The sequence below is a fragment of the Ambystoma mexicanum genome, chromosome 1p (assembly GCF_040938575.1).
Source record: "Ambystoma mexicanum isolate Mex_15411 chromosome 1p, UKY_AmexF1_1, whole genome shotgun sequence".
Classification (NCBI taxonomy): Eukaryota; Metazoa; Chordata; class Amphibia; order Caudata; family Ambystomatidae; genus Ambystoma; species Ambystoma mexicanum.
This window is the reverse complement of record NC_090921.1, coordinates 276,718,425-276,741,692: the sequence shown is the minus strand read 5'-3', so window position 1 is coordinate 276,741,692 and position 23,268 is coordinate 276,718,425. Positions and strand designations below refer to the sequence as shown.

Here is a 23,268-nt window from a genome sequence, read left to right as displayed (position 1 = left end):
CATCATGGCCTTCTGTGCCAAAATCTCTGTGCCATTCAAAGTCTCTTTTCCAGAGGGCCTGATGCAATACGACAAACACCACAGTTCCTTCCTCCTTAAGGTGTCACACGTACACATTCTCGGGTGATTTTCTGTTCACCCCGGATCCCTCCCACCGGGCTACGACACCTCAACACAAAGCTTTTAATTGATCTCCCTCTGCCGGGCTCGGACCAACTTTAACATCTTTACCACAAATTTTCTTTACTGTATCAACATCAAAGACTTTCGATTATGCGCAGGGTTTTGCTTGACCCATCGCAGGACCACTTTGATTCACAATTCTCTACAACTCTTTCACTTTTCAGCTGGATACCTTACAACGACCTTCGTTTGACCAGTCTGTCAAAAGGTATTGTATTTTTGTTTCAAAGTTCAATCACTCATCATAAGTTCGACTTTACTTGCGTCTTTTATCAAACGTATTTCAAACAATGTTCGTTCCAGTGCTCATCATCCGATGTTGATCCGTCATTCGCCTTGATTCTGGACACGGGAGGGCCCTAGGTATCTGACACACAATGCGGGATTCTTCAGCGAGTTTTCCTGGTCTTACGCTTGCCAATCTCGAGGGCTCATGAAAGCAACAGTTCCTTGTCAAAAAGGTCAAGTGAACTCCCCCTCCCCCCATTGCAATACCCCTCTGTTTCGCCGTCTTTCTCCTCTTGTTAAACTGCCATCTTGGAACTGTGGTTTCCTAGTGTGCTTTGCCTTGCTCAGAGTGTGCTCTTGTGCTCTGCCTTTTATCCATGTGGTGAAGCTTAATGGAAGTCAGGTGTGTGTGTGTGATGGTCAGTAATTGCCTGACCATTGTATTGGGACATGTCAGGTATTTGGCTCGGGTGTTAGCCCGCTATCAGAGAAAATGGGCTGTCAGTGAGAAAGTGGTTGTGTTGTAAAGCGGGGGTGGGTGGTTGGAGTTCCCAAATATCCTACTTGGTAGAATGGGATAAATGTGTCAGAAGGGGACACCGAGTCTCACCATCCGGTGTCCCAATCCCACTCCCCGAAGAGGCCTCCCCCAGATGATCCTTCCGCACTGGTCCACCCCCAGGAACTGGATCCAAAAGTGATGGCCTTGTCCTGGCCACCTGGATGACAGATCCCTGAGGACTAGTGGGTGAGACACCTTTTGGTCTCTCACGATGGGGAATCGATAAGGGGAGTGGAACCCCACGTTGTCAGCAAATGGGCTAATTTTCTCATTTTAGGGCGTTTGTTATTACCTAAAAATCACCAAAGTCTCAGGCAACTCTGGACAGCCATCGTCTCTGGTTGATGTCACAACAGCCATTCGATTTAGACAATTAGAGTTTAGAATTTAGCATAGGAACATTTTAGAATAAACATCAGCACTAGATATTCGCCAGCGACTACAGCAATAAAATTTTTTAGAACGTTTGTACATCTGAACTTCGGTGACATACTGCAGTGGACTGTAACGGATCTACAAAAGTTGATCAAACTAGAGGACTGTCTCCAAAGTGGGGTCCGAGAGCCCTAATGCAGCCCAGCACACTGCCATGCATTACAGCGCTGATGCCCTTGGGCAGGAAGAGATGGGGTGCATGTAGTCTCGGAGGGTATTCCAGGGCTAAGCAGGCTCCTGTCCGTGGACTGTGGAAAGGTGCAAAACGCTGAGTCGTACTCCTGTAGAATCCGCTTGCTGCGGTTTTTGTCCGCTTGAACCGAACAAGGGCCACAACACACGCTTAATATGGGTAATAAGCAGACAAAAACCACAACAAGCAACCAGCACAAATTGTAAGCTACTTTGGGCAAAAGAAGCCCAAAGTCGCTTATAATAAGCAGAACTGTAGTGAAAGAAGATAATCAGCCATTCCCAGTGACAGAGCGGAGGTCGGGTCTATCCGCGTGGCCACGCTGTATTTATGGCTCCAAGCATCTGTGGGTGGGCGGGGCTACCCCATTAGCCTAAAGGCCAGTCCAAGCCTGGTCCCTGCCCGCAGCAGAAAGTGGTTTACCATTTAACAATGTCCGGAAGGTGAACTGTAGAACCGCTGGATTCCAATCATGGTGGAATGTGGTCCTCAGCCAGCTGTAGTTTTGGAGGGAAGGTGGGGTCGAGCAGGAGAGCCCAGGGCTTTGATTGCCATGCGCTGCAAGGCACACTTGTTCGCACAGCAAGGTTTCTTTTTCCTCGCATGTGAACTTCCATCTGGCCGATTTTCACACTATCATCTAGGGCCGAGCATTAAAGGGAGTTTTCTTTGGAAAGAAGTTCACAGAGGGCAAGGTTTATCCCTTAGGTGAGAAGCCTGTAAATTAAATCCTGTTAAAAAGGCAAACAGGACTGACAGGATATGATACATGTAGCACTGCGCTTAAACTTGCTGCAAGTGGCTAGTAAAGAGCACAGGATATGTGTGTGATCCGTTACACACGTGGAATGCATTTTAAAATGATGGAAACACGATTCCTGTGGTGGTGAGTACCACAAGTAAGCTATGCAGTCCCCATATTCAAGTCTTCGAATGGCGGTGCTGTAAGGGGTGCATCGAAACCTACATTTTGGTGAGGGCCCCCCCAAGTGGTGATGGGAGGGGCCACTTCAGAAAAAAGGCAGGGCAAACTTGGAGGCTCCGCCCCCTCTGTTCTACCCCCATCCCACATGGTTTGGGGACCAACTATCAAATAGTATATTTCAAAGCGCAATATGCAGAGAGGCGATGGAATTCTTTCTTGAAAGTATCAGCTTTAAAAGGTTTACTGCATTTGTTCAGGTACATTTTTCATGGAAAGGCTTCCCTCACCTCTCTGCCTAACAAAATGAAAGTGCGCACATCCAGGGGTGCACCTCGGCTAAAATTTAGCCAGGGGCTAACCCTACAAATGTTGGGAGAGGCGCTAACTTCAGAGACGGTGGAGGAGTGACAACATACTTGTGTAGGGGCATCTAACTTCATTACTCATTGTAATGAGACTATTATAGTGCAGCTTCAATGTTACAATCAGTTAACGCTCTGCTTTAAGTCTGAAAACACCCACTTCTTGCAGATCCTGAAGGTCCTAGAAAGTGTGAAAATGGTAGATGGTGTGCAACGAAAGACTCGATATAATAGCATTACAGGACAGAGTGTGGGGCAGTACTCTGGACGGCCCAAGCAACTTCATTGGCTGGGAGCAACAGGTGAGAAAAAGTAATGTTGGTTCTACCACAGTTCGTCCACTATACTAGAATCTCTGGTACACCGACTGGATGCTGAGACTGTGTCTGCCTGTCAAATCAAGTTATACGAGACTGGCGGAGGACCAGTGCAGCAATAATGCAATTCTATGTGAGAGTATTGGAGCCACTAGCACCAGGGTAGAGTAATTGGTCCCTACACTTATTAAAACTGTCCTATTGTAAGGGTGTAAACGAAATCAGGTACACGCACTCCAATTTTTGCAGTTGAAGTCAGCGTGAGTTTACATTATTTGCCCGGGATCACACACTTACGCTAAACAGCTAAGCAGGGATTTTAAACCACTCTGCAATTTGGGCACGGACACCTTCTTCCACGCTATACTTGGAACAAATATTTAAGTTTTGGGTGTCAAGGTCTACAATAATACTGTCCAATAGAGTTTACTTGCAAAGTCCACAAATCCATTCCATCCCCTGGTGCTGTACACCAATGACCTGGTCATGCTCAATTACACCTACATGGGAGCAAGAGATATGTTGGGGTCTCTGATTAGTTACACGGCTGTGAATGAGATGTATATAAATATGGGGAAAACAAAGATTATGGCCATCACATCCAAAAAGGTGAAATTCCATGATTTTCAGACCTCCCTTGGCAAGGTTGATTATGTTTTATTGTATCCCTATCTGGGTCTTGACATGAGTGCCAGTAAGGCCTATGCATATATAGTGGCTATGAACCACCTAATTTTTCATTTTGCTAGTAATACTGCAGCGTTTTCCCATGGAGGGAATTCTCACCCTTTATTAGGAATGTTTCTGTTCCATGGTTCTCTATGGGTTAGAGGCCCTGGCTATGAGAGATTTACAGTGGTTAGGTATAATGGAAGGAGCCTTTGGGAAAACTATTTTGAAGATGCGCAAATCCACCCCCATGGAATATGTTCGATTGGAGTTGGGCTTGGTGTCACTTAGGAGCCAGCTGCTTATTAGAAAAGGTGTTTTATGATAAATTATATTATATCATTTGTATCAAGATTCAACTTTGTATTACTCCCCACGGAAACGCTTAATGCCATATATAGAAATTAAAGCTTTGATGGAATTGTCTGGTAGTGTACATTGTAGTATTTGTAATTGTTGAGATTACATTTTGTAAGAGTTCTTTTAGATCTATCTACCAATAAAAAATAATACTAAAGCATCATGACAACATGATAAAACAGCAGCAGCATGTTGGGGATGCAAAAGGCTAAATATTGATGTATCCACTTTATTTTCAGCGCGTTGACACACAATAAAAGAGGTGTAAAAAAATAAATCACTTAGGTCTGGAGATTTGTCACAAACCTCCAGCGTGTTATGTATGGTCTTAAGCACAGTCAACTAAGGAGACAAAAGCAAACTTTACTTTTTAGCATGACAACCTATTAGACGTTATGGGTAGGAACACATTTTCAACGTGTGCTTTATTGTGTTGCTAGCTTTAACTGTCACAGATTGCAGGGTGACTTGTGGTCTTTCAGTTGGAAAATCACCATCATGCATATGAAAGGCTATGCCGCTGAAAGAAAGGCTATGCCGCTGATGACAAACGAAACGTGTTGTCGAGTGCATCAGGGACGCAGCCTGTGTGTCTCAGGGGGCTGTGCCTCTGGGAAACGGGCAGTGCTTGATCATCTGAACCGAGCAGATAGATTTGCCTCGGAAGAAACAAAATGTGCCTCGAAGCATGTTCCTAATCCTTTGAACTGTTAAGGAGCATGGAAGTCCCGAGCCCGCAGCTAACATATGGGGGCACTGGGAGGGAGGGTCGGAGCTAAAAAGATCACTGGACAATCCCAGGAACAGAGCTGTTGGAGGGCGGGCGATCAAACTATTTTAATTTTTACACTGTTTATATGGCTGTACCCATCTGTGGGTGGGCGAGTGTTATGTTGGGTCCCTGGCCACACATGACTCTGACATCTCCAGGTGAACTGTAAACTCCTTTACTTCGTTTCAAGTACATCAATAACAGTCCATAGAGTCAAGTAAGTTATGGGGACATAGGACACCCTCTCTCAGGGCTCACATCTCTCCAACTGACAACCCTGGGACACTCTCATAGAATAAACATTCTCTGCTCTGCATTCCACTCACTAGCAATGGATGCAGGCAGACCACAATACAACAGCGGGGTATCCAAGTGGGGGTTGTCCCGAAGATTGCCGAACACTGCCTCCCTCATGCTGCCATGGGATGCAGGATATTATCAGTGCTTTAAGTGGGGCTGAGCCGGGGTCCTGCCGGGGGCCCCCAGTCCCACCACAATTTTTGCGGGATGCATTATCCCGCTGCAGCCGCAACGGGAGATGCGCCCGCCATTAAGTGAGATGAGCTGACTGAAGTGCCAGCCAGCCACAGCATAGCTGTAACTGCCATTTCTGGCAGTCACTGTAACTTCCTCTGGTGACCCCTCAAGCAAGGGGTCACCAGAGGAAGTTAGTCCCTTTGTTTCCCCAGGTAGCGGAGGCATCTTTAACCCTCTGTGAACCTGGGCATTCCATTAAATATTTCGAGTTTAATAAAAGATTACTTGAAAAGTACTCAATTCAAGCCTACTTTTATAAAGCTTTGCCGACAGACAAAGACGCCTCGGGCTTTGTCGGTCGGCAAAGCTTTATAAAAGACGGCTTTAACTGTGCACTTCAAGCCATCTTTAATAAACATAGAAATGTTTAAAAAGATGGCTTAAAAGTATGCAAACCATAAAGGTACGCACACACATATATTAATGTCATATATTTATGGTTTGTGTACTTTGCAAGCCATCTTTTCTAAACAGATATGTATAAAAAAAAGTGCCTTGCATAGTACACAAACCATAGAAAGATATGCATACAAATATATAAATGCTTACATGCAGTTATATATTTCTTTCTCTACCTTACTATGGTTTGTAGTTTTTAGCCCACACCCTCCTCCCCCCCGATTTCTTAACCCATTTAAATCCCTGGATATTATACAACACCGTACGTGCAGCCATTATCCCTGGGGGGTAATTACTGACATAGTAGGCACAGGAACTGGAGACAGTACACGGCTTCAATCATTAGCTGGCGCAGGTATTAAATATATAGTCAGTACACCAGACCACGGTCTGTGTATCAGCTGCACAGCAATGTTTGCTTCTGCGAGCATTCCTGTACTGTAAATGAGCTTCTGAGCAGCTACTGTGTCTAAAATACCAACAACACTAGGCTGCCCTGTGTAATTTCAAAACCGGATGTTTAAAAAGTCACGTACTTATAATGTTTAATTTCAACATGTGATAAGCACAATACAACGAATTAAAGCTTTAACGTACATTTCCAGAGGTTGCTAAAAGGTTCATTTTACCAATATAACAACGAAGGGTTGAGAACTCAAAGTTAACGGATGCTAAAAGAAGTGCATATACAATTCACTACATGCGCTGGACCGCATGCACTCACCTGATGCTGCCTGGAATGAGAAAGTGAGCGTTTCGTAAACCGAGCGCTTAGTGCTTTTATTATCAATCACTCATTAAAAGTCCGTATGAGACCCGATTGCATTGTGTGTTTGTTTAAAAGTTTGCCGACTCTTTTAAAAATGCCTTTACGTTGTACTGACGTTTCCACGTAGGACGTTTACGTGTTTAGGAAGCGAATCATGGAGGAAAGATCACTTCATGCTGGATGCCCAGTTTCTTTACCTTTTATTGTGGATTTATCAAATGATTATATCTCGGAAGTGTTTCGAAGCGCCAATTATTTAGGTGCTGAATGTTTTTACATTTTGATTTTGGTTGCAGCTACAGCGGATCTTTGTGTGTCTTCTTGGCTGGTATTAAACCCAACCTAGCCCCGCCCCCAAAACAGAAGTGGTTTATGGCCGTGCCTTGCAAACAGACGGAATTTCAGGGCAGATTCGGCTTTCAACAGCAAGTCGGTTATAGTACCCATCTTTCTTCACCCATATCCGCCTACATTTGTAAATCAAAAACCCTGTGAATTATGCCCCTCCCATAGCCATACAAGACTCCGCCTAGTTACACAGTGCTCCGCCCACATGTTTAAAAGGTACATTATATTGAATGTGTGATCGGCTACGTGCACAAAACTGCATGAAATGGAACTGTGGCCTCCAAAAACACATTTACCATGCCCTTTTGCATTTGTAAACATTACAGTAACGCAGATAAAAGCATTTTTGCTAACATGTGCAGGCAGGTCTTCTCAGCTTCAGGCAAGGGGACCTCCAAACATCATTTTGAAATGCGCACCCACACACCATTCCATTCGGAGACAGCCTTGTTGATTCTGGGAACCCCTGGTTTCCTTGTTATAACTACAAGACTACGAATAACAGAATGTAGTTTAGTCATTTCACACTGGCATGCATCTTGTTATGCAGGACGTAAATAAAATGTGCAATGCCTCATAAAGGGTGAAAACATTGTTTTCATATCAACCAAGCAGACATGGCACAGAGAGTATGCATTTTTAGTGCTGTATTTACTTTAGCATAGGTGCAGATTAGGGGGCTTTGAAATGCTAAGCAGCCCACCCCAGTGAGCTGTGGCTTGACAGAGAAATGGGCCATTCTCACTTGTCTGCTAATGCCTGCAGTAAGACGTACCAAATAGGTTACTTAAAAGAAACAAAGAGATAGAAGGAAAAATGCCTGAGGCCTGTATATTCCTGCTGGGACATCTCTTTAACATTTTATCAAGCACTTGATCAGTGCTCCCCCCCCCCTTGCAGGAACAAATAAAAGTAACCCTTTGTTAGAAAATCACCGACAATTAAAAAAAAAAAACTTTTCAGGGATGCAGGTGCGACAAGTGCAGCCATAGCTGCTTCATTGTTGACTGCTCCAGCCCTTCCAAGCCTCAGAGCTGCAGCAACTATGGGCCTCCTTCGTGAACCCGGAGACTCCACGCTCTTCCTCAGAGACCCGGAGAAGAGTGTGAAAAGCCTGAGTCTCTCGGATAAACCCAGAGGTTAGGCAGGTATGAACACGGCTTTCACTGTTCAAACAGCAATGAGCTCTCCCAGTTGGGAAATTAAGCTCCATATCGATCCCATGTTTATCACAGCCGCATAAATTAAGCCCTATGTTGATCCCATGTTTAGCACAGCTGCATGCTTGCTTCTTTTTCTGCACTGCTACGACGGCATGAAGTTCCCTTGGCATGATTTGGTTCTTACACCAAGGCTGCCCAGGTGAGTGTTCCAGCAACAACGACCCCCTTGGGCCTTGTTTCGACCCATTTCAAGTAATTTCGGGCTCCCAAAGGCCCCCGAGCCGCGTAGTTTGCCCAGACCCTCCCCAGCTGCCAATCCACAAACCCTCCCGTCCTCCCGCCTCCCGGACCACCTTCCTCTTCCCTGATTGACCCAGCCCTCGTCTGTGTGGGGCTCTGGTCTCCGGCACTGCCCGCGAGCGCCTTCTTACACCAAGGCTGCGTAGGTGAGTGATTCAGAGTGTTGCCCATATCAGCTGCTGCTATCTGATATATTTGTTGTGTATCTGGCAAAGGCCCAAGCCCCCCAGTAAAACCTCTCCCACCCCGTGCCCTCTTCCTGCGTCTCCTTCCCTCCCGCCCCCCTGCTCCCATTGGCACTCTCAGCCCTCATCACCGCTCCACCCAGGGCAGCCCTCTGCCCATGCAGCCCTGCGGCTAAGGGCCCTAAGGCCAATGGCGGCTCCAACAGAGGCGACTCCAAGAGGTGTCCGCAGGGGAAGCAGTGACCAGCCGTCAACCATCAACTACAAGGACCAATAAGGTAGGAGTGGGTGGGGTCAGCTGTAAGGGCAACAACCCTAACCCAGATTCCGAACCACTTACCAAACACATAATAAAGAAGGTGATTATTCCCGACTGCATCCCTTTCACCCTGAACTTAGAAAAAATTTAATCATGACTAGCTAGGCATAGACCCCACAAACCCCTATATAGATCTTACAGGCCTCCCTCTTGAACCCAACAGGGCTCTCTGTGCCCAAAATTGCACTGTGTGATAGCTAGATAGCATTGATAGGCCTCCCCACCACTATACAGGTCTCTCAAATTTAGCAGGGGTCTCTGTGTCCAAATTGAATTGTGCGACATATAAATTGCATTGATGGGTCTCTCTCCCGCTATACAGGTCTCTCAAGCTTAGTAGGGGTTCCAGTTCTAGATTGCATAGCACTATATTCAGATCTCATGGACAGATCCTTAGACAGGTCTCCCATACCCGCTGATATTCTCCTTAAACCTTCACTGCTTGCTCACTGCAGTGAACCACGTATACGGAGACGGACACTAAAGAGAGCCACTGAGAACACCTAACGATCGAACCCCTAATCCATCTCCCATACCCCTCTATGGACAGCAACTGAACGAGGTGACACCATCAGCCGGAAATACCACCCACAGAGGGAGACCTAAATGTTAGAGGACAGCCCTCCACGCACATTACAGCACCACAAGACAACCAGACCTAAGCAGATCCAACTGGACATCAGCAAACAAATAAAGACTAAACAACCTCTTACAATGTGGCGCAAATGACCCATCCCGAGAGAAACAAAAATAGAAGAAGCAACAAACACTGCGGAACAGCAACAAAGAACCACAACTACAAAACACACCCCCGAAGTCAGGAACAAGAATAGAACCAACACTGAGAGGAGAGACAAATCTTTCTACTTAACTCCTTACCTCGCCGACCAAGGGCCACCAGAGCAAACCAACCCAACGCTAGAAGCCGCAACATCAAACTACGCCACGCATTCGCGCAGAAGAAGGATGAATAACACAAGAAACAACAAACATACCTCCGATGCAACAACACCTTTCATCACCAAAGCAAGAAGAACTTCCAATTGACAACCACAACTCATGGAAGACGAACCCGATGAAAACAAAAACCCAAGACAGAACCTAGAAGAACTTTTTGAAGACGCCGACACCCCAAAACCCACACCTCAGCAAGAGCTCGACCAGGAAGGAAAACCCAACACCGATCAGAAGACAAACTCAACAATAAAGTCCAACCCAAACAACACCCCCAAACTCCACTGCAATCTCATAAACACAAGATCCATGCCAAAACACTCAACAGAGATCTTCGTCCTACTCGATGACTACGGCATTGACATCCTGTTCATCACAGAAACGTGGCTGGACGACAACTACAAAATCGCACTCCAAAGTTGCCTTCCAACCAACTTCAAATGCCTCCAAATAAACAAGAAAATCAAAAAAGGAGGAGGCATTGCAATAGCATTCAAAGGACATCTGAAAATAAAAACAGATGAACCACTCAACATCCCCAACTGTGAAACCATGGCAAGCCCAAAAACCAACGTCACATTCATCCTGGTGTACAGACCACCGACATATAATGCATCCTTCGTCGACAACTTCATAGAAGCCACCACCAACATAGCCATCAATCACGAACACCTAATCATCCTGGGGGACTTCAACATCTGGTTTGAATGCAGTCGTGCCAACTCCCTAAACTCACTTACTGAACAGCTCACTACCATGAAACTACGACAACTAGTCAAAGGGGCAACACACTCGGCAGGACAGACCCTCAATGCACTCTTCGCTGAGGAAAAACTCATCTCCACGGCACCGCCGATACAAATACTGTGGAGCAACCATCTCATCATCCCAAGTCTGCATCCAACCCCTTAAACTCACAACCACCTCAAAAAGAAACTGGAAACACGTCAAAGAAAGCAATCTATTAGAACAACTGGAATTAACCAAACCATCAACTACAGAACTACAGCTAACTGACCTAGACGGTAAAGCGGAGCTACCACACAAATGGATCGCAGACGCAATCGACAAGATAGCCCCAGAAAAACCATTCACCCCATCAAAAAAAAGAGCAATGGCAAAATGGTTCACCCCACGATTAAGCACCATGAAAAAAGAAAACAAAAAAATGGAACTGGAATGGAGAAAAGAATACAACCCGAACAAAAAAACACTGTTGCAGAGACAAATCTGTGCATACAAGAAGGAAATTAAAAAAGCGAACAAAAGGCATCATGATGACAGAATCACCAATGCCGCCAACACACAAAAAGAAATGTTTAACATCATTAAAGAGATGAGAAACCCACCAGGCTGCGACAACACCCCAAACCCCCCAAAGAAACTATGCAATGACCTGGCAGACCACTTAAAAAAGAAAATCTACGACAATCCATACAAAACATACCAACCGACCACAACATACTGCAAAGCGAACCCATCACAGAACCTCAGCACAAACTCAAAAACTTTCCTGTAATATCAGCAGAGGCATTCGCATTGCCGTAAAACACAACAAGAAAGCTGGATCACCCATGGATCCCTGTTCCCAGAACATCTACAAATCAATCCTCGCACAAGGAACACCAGCAGAATACTACAGAAACCTTATGAACCTTTCTCTAGCAACAGGAACTGTATCAAATATCTTCAAATCAGCATATATCAAACCACTTCTGAAAAACACAAGTGGCGACACAGAAGACCTCTCTAACTACAGGCCAATTTCAAACATTCCCTACCCGGCAAAACTCATGGAAACCTACGTATATAAACAAACCCAAGAATACGTAGAAAAACACCACCTGCTTGACCAAGCTCAAGTCGGTTTCAGACCCGCAAGAGGAAAGGAAACAACACTACTATCCATCTGGGACGACCTAAAAACCAACGCAGACTCAAACACAACCTCAGCCCTCATTCTACTTGACCTCTCCGCAGCCTTCGACACAGTCAGGCATAACAGACACAGTACTACTCTGGACTAAATCGTTCCTAGCAGACAGAACAGAAACCATATGGATTAAACCCTTCAAATCCGCTCCAAAAATTAATGACTGTGGAGTGCCACAAGGATCCTCACTATCACCACTGTACTTCAACATCTACCAAACTCTGGTTATCCGAATCTTCAAAAAGTACAACATCACATGCTACAGCTACGCAGATGATACCCAAATCACCTACAAAATCAATGACACACAAGCTGATCATTCAACCCTAATCAAGTGCCTAAAAGAAGTCTTCAACTGGATGGCAGCCAACAACCTGAATATCAATCCAGGAAAGATGTTCATATCCAAAGACCAAGAGAACGAAATCACCATCCCGTGGCCAACGGAAATGGGAAACGCACCATCACCATTTAAGGTAGTAAAAAATCTGGGAGTCCTGATGGACAACACCCTAACCTTAGAACCACAAGTAAACGCAACAGTCAAGAAATGTTTCTTCCTCCTCCACACGGCAAGGAGAATCCTACCTTTCCTCTCCTTCACACACAAAACACTGTCATCGCCTTCATCATGTCAAGTATCAACAATGCATACAGCCTCTACCTCGGAATTCCAGAATACCTCGTAAAGAATCTACAACGGATCCAAAATGCAGCAGCCAAACTACTCCTCAAACTATCAAGAAGAGAACACATCTCCCCTGCCCTAAAAACACTACACTGGCTCCCAGTAAAACATTGCATCACCTTCAAAACAATGTGCATAACTGTCAAAGCTTACAGTCTTATCGGTAATGTCCAGATCACTCCCAGCTTGCGACTCCTCCCCTTCCTCCTCACCTGATGGTGTGTCCTTAGTAGGCTTCTTGCTTCTTTCCTTGACAGAGGACCTTTTTTTTTAGAAGATATGGCCTACCACGGAACGACGCCACAATGGTTGCTGAAGATTCCGGAAACCTGGCGGCCCCGGATCCGTGATAGCCAGCGGGGAAAAAGCCAAACAGGCAAAAAACCCTGAAACGTCAGCCGTAGGGAGGAATTCCAGAGGTCTTTGAGCGTGAGCGCGGAACTCCAGCCACAGGTAAGTATTGGTGTCGAATGAAGAATGTAAACAGATGGGGTGCGCCGTAGAATAGAGCGAAGGGGCTCCAGAGGAGGAGACGAAGGGCACACCCTTGAGAGGAGAACGTAAACACAGTGAGAAACCGTGGGAATAACTGCAGGAGGGAGAGAGAGAAACAAGGAGAGAGACGAGAGCACAGGAAGGGAAGCAGCCCCCGGTAAGCGAGGCGTACCGTACAAGAGAATAGAAATGAGGAGAAAAAATGGTGAGGGGCAAAGGGAGCCCAGAACAGAAGAGGAGGGCTCAGCAGAGCCAAGAGAAATGATAATGAAGCGTAGCAACAACAGGGTAGCAAAACACACAGTTGCAACGCGAAGAGCCGAGTGCAACTGAGTGCTGTTAATGCCGGAGGCGGCCATCTTGAGAAAGACTAGACCGCATCTTGAGATGGCGTTCCCAACGTGACGGGACAATCAATGGCGGCCAAGTTTCCATTGGTTCCATCGTTTGACAAAAAAGGGGCGCATGACAGTATGCCTCCCCCAGAGCGGGAGAAACCCGGCTTGCCAGGGTGAGCCCGATAGAATTTCCTCACCAGTCGGGGGGCATGTACATTAGAACTGGGCTCCCACGAATCTTCTGATGATGGGTAGCCCTTCCAGGAAAGTAAAAATTCCAATCGTCCTCTGTGATAACGGGAATCCTTAATAGCTGCCACCTCATATTCCTTTTCCTCGGATCCCTGTTCCTCAGTCTGACGACCTAAAGGTGCGGCCGGAATGTTAGTCAAGGCCGGGCGCAACTGGGATGCATGGAATACAGGATGGATCCTCTTCATACACCTTGGCAGCCGTAGTCGGAAAGCGACAGGATTTATTCGGGAAATCACTGTGTAAGTTCCCACAAATCTGGGTGACAATTTGGATGGGTGGATCCATCTGGGCAGAAATTTGGTGGATAACCATACACGTGAGCCAGCCTCAATGACAGGGGTATTAGATCGTTTCTGGTCTGCCAGGCGCTTGTATCGATCACGGGCGTGGGCTAAGGCGATCTTGGCCGTTTTGTGTGCTTCCGTAATTTGCTGCAATCGGTAATCAATCGTAGGGCACATTGATGCGGCGGTTGAGACCAGCAATATACTCCTCGGATGGTTACCAAACGTACTGTAAAACGGGCTAAATCCTGTCGCTGAATGTGTGCAGTTATTCTATGCAAACTCTGCAGTAGGTGACAAATCATACCAGTTGTCTTGCATGTAATTGGTATAACACCGGAGATATTGTTCTTATGTCCCATTCAACCTTTCAGTTTTCCCGTTGGTTTGCGGGTGGAACCCAGAGGATAAAACTCGTTCAATGCCCAGTCTCCGACAAAGAGCAGTCCAAAATTTCGAGGTAAATTGACTACCCCGGTTAGAGATTATCTTAGTGGGTAATCCATGTAAGCGGAAAATATACCGTACAAATACCTCCGCCATCTGCGAGGCGGATGGCAAACTCGAGAAGGGGGAAAAATGAGCCAGCTTAGTGTGTGAATCTACAGTGACCATAATACATGTTTGACCCAGAGAAACCGGGACATCCACCACGAAATCAGTGGAAATATGCTCCCACGGAGCTCCAGGCAAGGGAATCTGTTCCAGTAATCCAATGGGTCTTTTGAAGCAATTCTTACTTCGGGAACATTGGGCACATGCTTGGACATATTTTTTAATGTCGGCGGACATTCCCGGCCAGAAGAAAGATCTCCAAACTAGTTCTTCAGTGTTTTTCACACCCCGATGTCCTGCAGTGCAATGATCATGACACCAAGACATCACCTTCTGCTGTAAGTCAGACCTAGGCACATACAATCTCTTGTTCATGAAGCATAGACCTTCCCTCATCTTAACTCGGATGCAGGGTGAAGGAGGAGTTGGGAAAGGTACACTCATAGTAGCCGCCCTAATCTGAGAGAGAAAGGATGATGTAGAGGCAATGAACACTTTGTTGGAAAAAAGTCTCTCCTTAGGACACTGAGAAAGATCTTCAGAGTCATAACAACGAGAAAGGGCATATGCAATCACATTCTGACTGCCTGGTACGTAAGTGATCTCAAAGTCGTACTGGGCAAAGAAGTGTGCCCATCTGGCCTGTCGAGAGTTGGCACATTCCATATTCTGTAGGGTCTTGAGATTTTTGTGATCCGTTCTGATGAGAAATGGTATTTCTCCTTCTTGTAAGAGATGCCACCACCCCTCACAGGCAAGCTTCATGGCCAAAAGTTCTTGTTCAATTACAGAATAGTTCTTTTGACTGGTATTGAGAGTCTTAGAGAGATATGCGATGGGATGTTCCACCCCTTCCTTTTCTTGCAGAAGAGCGGCTCCCACTGCACTGGCCGATGCGTCAGCTTCCACAATGAATCTTTTATTTTGGTTAGGCTGAATAAGAATAGGGGCAGAACAGAATCTTTGTTTCAGGGACTGAAACGATACCTCAGCTTCTGTAGACCAAATAAAAAGTTGATTCTCTTTCTTCAAAAGTGAGGTAATGGGAGCTACCGTAGCGGAATAATTTTGGATGAATTTCCGATAAAAGCTGGTGAAACCTAGGAATCTCTGCACCTCCTTTATGGTCTTTGGGGATGGCCATTCTAGAATGGCCGAGACCTTCTTTGGGTCCATCTTTATACCCTCTTGGGAGAGCGAACCCTAGATACTGGACCGAAGAGACCAGAAATTCGCACTTACTGGGTTTCACTAGGAGATGGTTTTCCTGTAGGCGGTGGAAGACTTCATAGAGATGCGAGACGTGCTCTTGTGGGGTCTTGGAGAATACCAGAATGTCATCCAGATAGATGATCACTGAACAGAACAGCAAATCAGAGAAAGTATGATCCATGAATCGTTGGAATATTGCTGGGGCATTAACTAGACCAAATGGCATCACCTTATACTCATACAGACCATAAGGTGTTCTGAACGCTGTCTTCCATTCATCTCCTGCCCTAATGCGCAGGAGATGATACGCATTTCTTAGGTCTAGCTTAGAAAAACCGTAGCACCTCTCACTGCCTCCAGGCTGTCAGAAATCAGAGGCATCGGGTACCGGTCCCGAATGGTGACCTGGTTTAGCCCTCTGTAGTCGATGCATGGTCAAAGTTCTGTGGAATCCCTCTTGGCGATGAAAAACAGAGGAGGACCCGCTGGAGATTTCGATGTTTGAATCAGGCCGTTCTTTAAGTTGGCGTCCAAGTAGCCTCGGAGTACCTCCTTCTCTTTGACGGATAGAGAGAACATTCTGCCAAAAGGGATCAGGGCGTCTGGTACTAAATCTATAGCACAATCTTCAGGACGATGTGGAAGAAGATCGTGTTCTGCCTTCTCCATGAAAACCTAATGGTAAATCTGAAGTTGGGGAGCAATCAAATGGATTGTCCATGGTTGTGCTTCCTTTGATTCCACAGCCTGTAAAATTGCCGGCTGATAACCTGAGGCTTGCAAGCAGGAGTATTGACAATAGGAAGAGAGAAAGCTGAGTGTGTTCTTAGACCAGTCTATGGTAGGATTGTGTTGGCGAAGCCAGGCTATCCCCAAGATGACGTGGAAATGTGCTGCTCTGATGATCTTCAAAGATAAGTCCTCCTTGTGATGTTGGATGGTAACCCGGATCAACTCCGTGGAATGGGTAATGGGACCTGAACAAAGAGGGGTCCCATCTACTCCTTCCACCTTCATATCTTCCTGGTTCTGGACTCGTCGGATCCCCATCTTCTTCGCCCATAGGGTGTCCACGAAGTTGCCAGCTGCTCCACAATCGATTAGGGCTAGAGTTTCCACTGGTTGGTCCCTCCAGGATAAGTGCAGAGTAACCACCATCAAGCGGGTGTCCTCCGACTGAGTTGAAGGTGTGACAGACAGGGAAACGTAGGGACTTCCAGTAACTCCTCGAACCGTGGTCCCTCCTAGGTTCGAGGCGACCTGTTTCCCGAGCGCCTTGCTGGAACTTCTGGGCAGTTATGGAGCAGATGAAAAGAAGAACCACAGTACATGCAGAGACCCGACTCTCTGCGTCTCTTCTGTTCTTCAGGAGTTAGAGGAGACCTAATGGATCCAATCTGCATTAGTTCTTCCTTATTTAGAGTCGCCGATGAAGGAGAGGGAGGATGGGAGGGGGTAGTAAAACCAGTAGTTACTCTTCCTCTCTTCTTCTCTTGTCTGCGTTCGTTAATTCGGTGCTCAATCTGTAGGACAACGGACAACAACTCTGAAAAAGAGGCTGGTCGCGGAATCCTGGCCAGTTCATCTTTAAGTTCCTCTCTGAGGCCTCTGCGGAATATAGTGAATTGTGCTTGCTCCGACCAGGTAGATTCTATGGCCAGTCGGTTAAACTTTGTGATATAGGACAAAAGGTCCATCTGACCTTGGTGTACTTCTAGTAGTTCCTCGCAAGCCATGAACATAATCTCGGGCCTCTCCAAGGTCTGCCTTATTTTGGCGAGGAAAGCTTCCCAGTCTCGTAAAACCGGATCATTAGTGGTGACTAGAGGGTTGGCCCAGGCTAATGCGTTTCCAGTCATATTGGAAACCACAAAGGCCACTTTGCTCAGATCCGTGGAGTATGCAGTGGGCCGGAAAGCAAAATGTACATTACAAGCGTCGATGAATTCTTTGAGCAGTTTTGGTGTGCCATCAAATTTTCCGACTGACAAAGGCATTGGAGGGAGATCTGAGCTATGTGTTTCCCGATTAGCCACCAATTGGCAGAGTAAATTGTTCTCCACTTTGAGATTCTGCACTTCTTGATTTAAATTACGGACCTCTAAATTGAGACACTGTACTGCTGTAACCAATTCCTGGATTTGTTCGGAAGTAGCCATTTCGGTATGTGTATGGCGTTGCAATCTGTCAAAGCTTACAGTCTTATCGGTAATGTCCAGATCACTCCCAGCTTGCGACTCCTCCCCCTCCTCCTCAACTGATGGTGTGTCCTTAGTAGGCTTCTTGCTTCTTTCCTTGACAGAGGACCTTTTTTTTTTAGAAGATACGGCCTACCACGGAACGACACCACAATGGTTGCCGAAGATTCCATAAACCTGGCGACCCCGGATCTGTGATAGCCAGCGGGGGAAAAAGCCAAACAGGCAAAGAAAAACGAAACGTCAGCCGTAGGGAGGAATTCCAGAGGTCTTTGAGCGTGAACGCGGAACTCCGGCCACAGGTAAGTATTGGTGTCGAACGAAAAAAGTAAACAGATGGGGTGCGCCGTAGAATAGAGCGAAGGGGCTCCGGAGGAGGAGACGAAGGGCACACCCTTGAGAGGACAACTGCAGGAGGGAGAGAGAGAAACAAGGAGAGAGACGAGAGCACAGGAAGGGAAGTAGCCCGCCCGGTAAGCGAGGGGTTCCATACAAGAGAATAGAAATGAGGAGAAAAAGTGGCGAGGGGCAAAGGGAGCCCAGAACAGGAGAGGAGAGCTCAGCAGAGCCAAGAGAAATGATAATGAAGCATAGCAACAACAGGGTAGCAAAACACACAGTTGCAACGCGAAGAGCCGAGTGCAACTGAGCGCTGTAAATGCTGGAGGCGGCCATCTTGAGAAAGACTAGACCGCATCTTGAGATGGCGTTCCCAACGTGACGGGACAATCAATGGCGGCCAAGTCTCCATTGGTTCCATCGTTTGACAAAAAAGGGGCGCATGACAATATCGCACAGGGCAATCAGTGGACAGGGAGCAGAATTCCTACAAAAGAAAATAACAAAATACAAACCAACAATACCCCTCAGATCAAGCAACGAAATCCGCCTGGAACCTAAACCATACCTCAAGAAGAAACTGTGAGGCACCTCCTTCTACCACCTAGCCACAAAAACCTGGAACAACATCCCAAAAGACATAAGAAACACCAAAAATCACCTAAAATTTAGGAAATTACTAAAAACCTGGCTCTTCAACACCATAGACTCAAACTGAAAACCGAATCGGAAAGGAAAGGGATGAATGAACTAGACTCGGACAACCCCCAGTACAGACGGTGGACAACTCCGGATGTGAAGAAGCTCCCACGGCACCTGGACGAAGAACGCCGGTTAGAGGGGAACACAGGTGACACCCAAACTGAGACAGAATCAACTTCCCACCCAACAACTGCACTTGTCTGTAAGTTGCCACTGGGTACCACAGTATAGTGGAATTATCGGGATATTAGCCACACTATATGAGCTGTGGACATGGGCAGGTGCGCTAGCCGTATGAGTGGGAAGGGAAGACTGGGGGAGGAGGGGGCCAGATTTGAAAGGGACCTCGAAGGCCAGAGGGACCACGATCTAGACAGAGGCAGAGAGGCGCTCCCGAACCCCACCTGGGGAAATTACATAAGACCAGCGCCTCAATTCAGGATAAAGATGCCAACTAACCAATTGCACTAACAATTTCCCCCTCTGCATACACCTCTCAAACTCCAAACCAAACACAACCACAAACCTACAGCACAACAAACCATGAAAACTTCACTACATTGCAACAACAAAACAAAAAACACACATAGGGCCTCATTACACGGAAGGCGGTAAGGGTTAACGGTCACCGGTAATGGTACCGGTGACCGTTAACCCTTACCGCCTTACTACGAGGTCCCTTTGCGGGTTGATACTTTAACGCCTGCTTTTTAGCAGGCGGTAAAAACCAACCCACAAAGGGACCAGGGTGCTAATTACGGTACCGCAATTTGCGGTATCGTAATTAGCACCTTCCCCATTCCCATTATGCCCTATGGGGCAAAAATGGGAATGGGGAAGGGCAATGGGGGAAAGGGGAATTACCGCCCCGCCAACCTTGGAATAGGGCGGTAATTCCCCTTTCCTCCAAGGCGGTGCCGGTATTTTACCGGCATGGACCAAGGTGCTAATAGCACCTTGGTCCACCGTCTACCGTGTAATGAGGCCCATAGGCTCGCACAACAGTACAGAATATCTACCGGCTGCAAAACACCCCAGGCCCAGACAACGGACCCACTGGGCTGAGGCCGCCAACAGCACATCACTGCTCTCTTGCACTTTTCCAGCTACTTCCCACTAACCACCCTTCCCTTCCTCTTTAAGAGCCGCCAGAGCGCCAGGGGACCACTCCGGTGGTGATAGTGCGCGGTACAAATGTCCTTTAACATTAACATGATTTCTGTAACTTTACTGCCTTTACGAGGTGAGGGGTTCTCTTTTGAGCATTGCAGGGAGGTGCGCCTAACTTTACTGCGCAGAGCTGACAGGCAGTGCATTGCGCTTTACCAGCCAGAGTCTGTTGTTTATATCACAAGATGTCTTACTTGATGCCCCACCACATTTCGTCCGCTGTTCCTTTATTTACCTGCATTGGCTCACTGACTTGGTGCCTGCATGTTCATGTATACTATGCTATTATACAGTGAAAATGCAAACTCCTATGTAGTCTTGGCAGCAAGATAACAACAATTGAGTATTTCGCCTTAAAAAATAGCAATACTATAGGCAGAGATCTTCAATCTGTGGGGCGCGTGATCCAGGAGGGATAGAGAATACTTTTTTTTGCCTCACTTAACTGTGCATGGCGAGCCAATTGCTCAGTCAGTGCGACGTGATGGGGGCGTGACAGCTGCGTTGTTGCGTCCTGCTGGTGCCACCAGTGTCTTCTTGTCTGGTAAGGGATGTCGCTTATCGGCTCAGCCCCCCACGCCGCAGTTTGCGGGGGTTCCGGGAAGCAAGCGTTTCAGGCCTTTCCCAGTCCCTCTGCTTCCCACTCCCCTGTGAACACACAAAGGCAAACGGGTGGGCAGAGGAGGTGAGTAGGGGGGTCGGATCACTGCAATGCTGGTCCCCCTGTGCCCCTCTCCCTCTGTGCCCCCATCTTGGGGGCCACGGGGGAGAGGAGGCAAGTGGGGACGGAAGCACGCATTGCCGGTGTTGTATGATATCCGGCTCCCCCGCCGCAGATTGCTAGGCTCCAACAATCTGCAGTGGGGGAGCCAGATATCATAAAACCCCAGCCCCCCTGCTTTGGCTGCCCCTCTGCCTCGTCACCCCGCTGGTCCATGGGGACAGCTCTAGCTGGGTCCGAGATCCGGCATCATATATCTGCCCGGATCTCGGACCCGGCCTGCTTCAGCCATGACCAGGCTTTACCAAGCCCCCAGCTTTGCAGAGGGAAGCTTGGGGCTCGGTGACCTAATCTTTGCGGTGCTCTTTTCCCCAGCTGTCACTCGCGCATTTCCTGGCTCTATTTGCTCATCCCGTTTGTTTTGTTCTGGCCTGAAAGGGACCCCACAGGAATCAATGGGCAATGAACATGACTGTGATGGGGAGGGGAGTGTTGAAAGTACACCGTTGAAAGTAATTTCCAAACTCAAACGCTGCAAAACATGCGCTCACTAGTTTTCTTTGAGATTTTTCTTTTTTTTTTTCGGAGCACCACACCAATAATCTGTCATTTGTGTGCCCCTTGCTTTGTGTTTTATCACAGGTTAAATTTATAAAGATGTTATGTTTATTAAACTGGTTAATCACAAATAAATGCTTGCGTTGTGCTGACAGCAGTTATTAGGAAACCAAACTGGGGTCATGGGTGCCAACTTTTGGTTTTCACTACAGAGGCAGAAATACCCCAACCCATTGCCCAACCCATCCCTTGGCCAAACACATTTTATGGCACTTCCTTTTTTTTATAAGTAATTGCAAAAAGTCATTTGATTAACTATTTTTGCATATATTTTTTCTTTATATTGTTTTGGTTAAATTCAACCTTAAACACATTAAAAGAAACAACAACAATATATCAATACAAATAATTATATTTTTCATATATAACGTCTCAGCTACGGTCTGTCAGCCTGCTGAGCTACACCGGTAGCCATCTACTATAGGGTGAGTATATGCATGCCTTTATGTACTAAAATCACTGCATTACCAATAGTACTTTGGGTGCACCACTGCCACGGAAGTGATTTAAAGTGGAATTCATGTATATCTTCCTGCTGTGGGTGCCAGGCCTTCGCCTGCATGGGTCCCCATATGCTTCAGAGAAGCCAGGGGCCCTCGTGTCTGGCATGGCAGCTGCGGCAGAGTCTGTTGCTACTTCAGCGCTGTCACCGAACTGCAGTAAAAGCTAAATGGCTATTACTGAATGTTTTCCAAAGTTAGCTCGGTGGCTTAAGCACTACTGTGTCAGATTCTATGTAAGATATGTAGATGAATGATTGGAATGCCAGCAGGCTGGACTTCTCAACTATTTTAGGCAGGGAATAGAAAGGGTAAAAAAATATAGCAAGCTAATGTTCTTTCTCTCTATCATTTTTTGTCTCTGTACCCAAGTATGAATAACGTTTTCAATTATGTGCTCTGATTGCTCTCTGTTCTGTCTGCCAGCTGGGGTGGACTGGCCTATAGGGAACTTTGTAGATTTCCCGGTAGGACCTGCACCCTAGGTCCCTTTTGTGTGCGGGGGAGGATGTGGGCTGACTGGCATAGTGCGCAAATATGACAATCTGGTAGGTCGATAATATTTGTTTTTATTGTACTTTTTCAATTGCAGGAACACAAATCATCCCATCGGACAGGAAAGTCCGCAGCAGCAGTGGCACCATAAAAAATCATGACATCTGTAGTAGGATTTGCCGGTGCTAAGAATGCCTTTTTATAAATGACTGTATTTTGCTGTGGGTGATGGTGGGGCAATTTTAAGGTATAGTTAAGAGGCACAATCAGGGGTTTCAAACCTATTTTTGAGGCTGTTCCTTTCTCCTGTCCAGTTTGGGGTGGTACTGAAAGTTCACGTCTGATGTGGGAGTTACAGTTACAGTGCACTGTGTACTCTCTCCTGGTTTCCCAGCGTTAGGTCCTGCTTACTAACTGATGCCTAACACCCAAGAGCTGGTTTTAACTACTGCTCATCTAATCTTAATTATGAAGTTTAAGGTAGACCCATGCATTCTTGATTAACCATTTTTCATTGCAGCAGCATCGCTCCAATAGTCGGTGTGTCAACCTAACCATTGGTGTCCCAGCAAGAATAATCCAGTGAAGCACTTGACCAATTCACGCAGGCAGGTAAGGATTTCTTTTCCCTCTGTACCATTGGTTGAGTAGAAGTGCTGAAGGTTTATATCGGCCCTGTGTGATGTGCATCCAAGTGTGGTTTTCGCTGCCAATCTGTGGCCTAATCCAGGACCACACTTCAAAAAAGAATTTGAGCTAGAACTTCACGATCTGAACAGTGAGTC

The 23,268-nt window shown here is 46.6% G+C and overlaps 1 protein-coding gene and 1 long non-coding RNA gene across 4 annotated transcripts in view; one reads left to right on the top strand and one right to left on the bottom strand.

The window, feature by feature from the left end:
• The window catches only part of LOC138568884 (CTD small phosphatase-like protein 3), a 668,014-nt gene extending 661,238 nt beyond the window's left edge, over nucleotides 1–6,776 (bottom strand). Inside the window, exon 1 of one of the 2 annotated variants that reach the window (XM_069646683.1) lies at nucleotides 6,667–6,776. The gene's annotated coding sequence lies outside the window, so the exon portion shown is untranslated. The remainder of the gene's footprint in view (nucleotides 1–6,666) is intronic. The other variant, XM_069646699.1, reaches the window with a different exon arrangement.
• Nucleotides 1–23,268, top strand: part of LOC138568935 (uncharacterized) — a 352,395-nt gene that overhangs the window by 306,428 nt on the left and 22,699 nt on the right. Inside the window, exon 2 of one of the 2 annotated variants that reach the window (XR_011303015.1) lies at nucleotides 23,004–23,095. This is a non-coding gene — a long non-coding RNA (uncharacterized lncRNA). Of the gene's footprint in view, nucleotides 1–19,900; nucleotides 23,096–23,268 lie in introns of those variants that run through there. The other variant, XR_011303012.1, reaches the window with a different exon arrangement.